At 38.2% G+C, this 4,339-nt stretch overlaps 1 long non-coding RNA gene across 1 annotated transcript; it reads left to right on the forward strand.

Annotated features, from left to right (window-relative positions):
• The first annotated feature begins 2,967 nt into the window (after window positions 1–2,967).
• Window positions 2,968–3,865, forward strand: LOC118563234. The gene is made up of 3 exons (XR_004931123.1): window positions 2,968–3,519; window positions 3,604–3,658; window positions 3,749–3,865. It is a non-coding gene; the product is annotated as an uncharacterized LOC118563234 (long non-coding RNA).
• The last annotated feature ends 474 nt before the right edge of the window (window positions 3,866–4,339 follow it).

Here is a 4,339-nt window from a genome sequence, read left to right on the forward strand (position 1 = left end):
AATACAGATAAACCTTCATTATCCATATAGTTTGTATTTCTAACCACATTAGGTGACCAATTAATTTTTTTTAAATCATTTATGCCCAACTATGACACTTTCCCCCAAATGATAAATGGTAAATGTCTTGTGCAGCGCTTTAACTAGTCCGACGACCCCAAACTGCTTTATACTACAATCAGTTATTCACCCATTCACCCCCTGACGGTGGTGAGCAATGTTAGTAGCCACAGCTGCCCTGGGGCAGACTGACAGACGCCTTAACCCTAACCCTACTCAGTACATTTCTAACCCATTTTATAGCTTAACTTTAACTCTAACTCTAAAAATAATTTTCTGCCAGATTGGGTCCACACTTTGGTCCCCACAATGCATGATGGTCTTCAGAAGACGCGATGATGCCAGAACATGTCCTAAGGAGGCAATATAAACAAGCAAACACACACACACACACACACACACACACACACACACGCATCTTGTTCTTTTTAAAATATAACCTGTTTTGATATAAAGTATTTTATGTTACATTTCAGAACATTAAGAGATTAAGCACGGACGGACGGACGGATAGCAATATGCAATATGATAAAATGTAATGGAGTTATTTATTACACAACACTATGAAATTCAATATAACACAATGCAATTTGAAACAACACAATGTAATACAGAACAATAAGATACAAATATCCCACAATACAAGGCAAAATTAAATATTACTATAAGGGATAATACAATATGACAAATATTGATACGATTGAATCTGATGCAACTCAATATGATAGCTTGATACAATATGTTACAATGCAAAATTATACAGCTCATGATGATACAAGAATAATAGTATAACAAGGAACAAAATGACTAAATACATGACAGAATTCAACATGATCAAATATGAATCCATGCAAAAACCTACATTTGAGTTACAACGCAATATGACACAACACTCTATTCAGTGTGATGTCACTAGTGCTTTCTCTAACTTTGGTTTCCCTCTAGTTGACCAAAAAGGCCCTCTGCTTTAATAAAGTGGAGCAAAATCTTAGAAGTAACTAAAACAAACTCCAGCATGTTGTGTGCAATGATGCACACTAAGGTGCATGAAGCCATGCATAATTTTCCTTTCCTGAAAGACCAACTAGGCTGGTGGAGAGTTAGTCAGTATGGAGAGATGTCAGGAGCGTACATAACTGTGAGAGCCCTCAGATCATGGATATTGCTCCAATATAGTGTGATGCAATATAACACAGTATGATACACTGCATGAAAAGTGAGATTTTCGTCACTATGCGGCACTGTAGATTGTCGTGGAAGTTCAGGTTAACGGCTGTTCACGGCAATTTGCAGGCAACACCGAAAACTGCCGTGAATTGTCAGAAATTGACGTGGGCCTACCTTGGGAGTTGTCCCCCCATGACCCCCCTCCTCCTAATTCTAGGGGAGGCTTTAACATGTAAATGAAAATGCTGTGAGCTAAACAAATGTAAATCAGGGTTGCAGGGGGAGTTTTACCCCAAGTGACATTTCTCTAAAAGGTAAGAAAATCTCTGGTACAAATAGATCAGGCTCTATATAACCTAAATATAGACTCTTACATTTTACCTTGAATTGATTTATTTAATTAAAGTATGCTAGATTACTGTGTATGCCATTAGCAATGGCAAATGTTATGTAAAAAAATACACAAAATAATTTATTTCAAAAATTTGTTTTAATCAGAATCAGTTGGTAAAATGTGAATCAGAATCAGCAAGGTAAAATGTGCATTCCATGCAAACATTAGAATCAGAATGAGAGGTCTGCAGAGATCACAGTCTCCTAGAGCTCAACTACTGTGCATAGTGGCATGACTACAGTGACCTTTTTTTTGGTCTTACTTAAATGCACAGAGGATGTATTAACTACACATCTCCCAGCAATGCGCTCAACTGGCAGAAATTATGCTGGGTATGACGTGTCTGTTCCCTGCAAGCCCCAAACTTCTATTGGCTTTCGTTCTGCTGACACCAAAACACTGTGCTTCACATAAAGCATATCAGCTGTGTCATTGCATGACAAAGTCCCAACCATTTGTCTTCCTAAAATACTGGCAAATTCTGCACCATATTCACATGTCCATGGCATATGAAGCTGTTGGCTCTGCTGAAATTGCCTCATAATCTGGACTTCAATTGTCCTATTGTTGTGATTAAACTTTCCCAGTATTCCATTAAAACGCTCAAATGAAAGCAGGGTTAACATGGGGTGCAAGTTTTGAATCGCATAAAAATGTGTATGTGTCACTAATTAGGTAAAGAATAGATTATGGGAGTGTGGTATATGGTTCAGCGGCTAAGTAGGTTAAAAAATTTTTACGTTATTCAAGCTAGAGCATTGAGAATTTGTTTAGGGGCAGTTAAATGAACTCCAGTATGTGCTTTACAAATAGAATCAGGAGAAATGCCATTATGTATCAGAAGGCAACAGATAATGGTTAATTACTGGATAAATTTAAAAGGACATAATGAAGATCATCCAGTTATGAAAGTATTAGAAAGTTGTTGGGAAAGACGAAAGGGTCAATTTAATAGTTTTGGATGGATTGGGGATGATAGAGCAAAAACATTTAATGTATATAACAAAGAATTCAGTCCAACAGTATTGTGGGCTTTGAGACCTACATGGATATGGAAATATATTAATATAGATAGATCATTATTAAATATTAAGACAAGAAATATAATAGATATCTGCCAAGAATTTTACAATCAAATACAGATTAAATATAATGATAATTTGCAAATTTATACTGATGGTTCGAAAAATCCAAAAAATGAAGCAACTAGTGTAGCTGTAGTGATTCCTGAATTAAAAATTAATATTTCAAAAAGAACATCTAATTATTTTAGTATATATGCGGTAGAATTATGTGCTATATTATTAGCTTTAGAATGGGTGGAGGATACAAATATAAATAAAATAATAATTTGTAGTGATTCATTATCTGCATTATTAAGTATAGAAAAGGGATGTACAAAGATTTTTCGTTTTTTTTTTATTCTGGGATCATAAGGATTTGAAGGATATATATTAGGATCCAATAGATGGCAGTAATGCAACAACTATGGATGCAAGCTGTCGTTAAATCCTAAAGAAGAAGAAAAAGAAGAAGAAGAAGAAGAAGAAGAAGAAGAAGAAGAAGAAGAAGAAGAAGAAGAAGAAGACGACGACTTTACTGTGTTTGGATTTTACTGGTATGCCGGACAACGTCTCGCGTTCAACTCCTCTAGGACGCGATCCACAACTTTCAGCCAGTCCGCAGACTGACGAGAAGAAACTGCTGATTGCTATCAGTGGACTGTCTCGTCAGCTTACTCAACATACTGCCGACATGAATGAGAGGTTCACTCAACTGCAGAATTCGGTAAACTCCAGGTTGCTGTCCATAGAGGACAAGATGGCGGCTCTGCAGTCGAAGAACTGTGCGGGAGAGACTAACTCCAAGAAGAGAAGACGGATGCACAAAAGCTTGCGGTAAGAATATATTTGACTGCTAGCTAAGCTAAAAGTAGCCTAGCCATAACCCAAAGCTAAGGGTGTATTTTTTGTGATTTACAGTACGCCGTCTTCACAACTCGGAGACAAATTGCAGGCGCTATGAACCGGCGCAAGGGTAAGATTTAAAGAATATGCTTTCATTCTGCGATAAAAGGAAATAGATACGGATAGATACCGATCATAACTGTACATTTTGTTTTCACAGACTAAGCACGCCTCATAATGAGGCAGTTACCTCCTATCTGCTCGGAGCAATAACTGCAAGCCTCGATTTACACTATATTGATAAAGACTACATTGTGTGTAAGGGACTTGTTTTACTGTTTCTCCCTTGTTTTTAATGTTACTGTGACTTGTGTTTGGTTTTTATTCATACCACTCTCATTTGTTTTCCAGCCGCCTGTAAGACGTATTACGAGACGGTACGCAGGAGCTTCAGATATACGCAGCCAGAGAACTCAATGCGGGCGGAAGCTGGCAAGAATTCAGCTCGGAGTCGAGCGAGAAGAAAGAGGGTAAGACTTTATTTGGTGACTATTTTTCAGGTGCATTGATAGATGTGTTGTGTCCATACGCAGTGCATCCCATCGCATAATACTGATTCATTGTTTTGTTTTTTACAGCTGCAGGAATCGAGGCAGAGCGTGCTAGCTGATGAGGAAGTGGAACTCTGGATGTCCGAGTCCGCCACCGTCGACCTCATGTCTGACGAGGAAGATGGCGTCGTTGGCGGGGCGCCGTCATTTCGTAGGCCGGATCTCTCTGAACTCTGTCTGAAGCTGCAGTCCCGGTTAGA

This window comes from Fundulus heteroclitus, chromosome 5 (genome assembly GCF_011125445.2).
Source record: "Fundulus heteroclitus isolate FHET01 chromosome 5, MU-UCD_Fhet_4.1, whole genome shotgun sequence".
Taxonomy (NCBI): Eukaryota; Metazoa; Chordata; class Actinopteri; order Cyprinodontiformes; family Fundulidae; genus Fundulus; species Fundulus heteroclitus.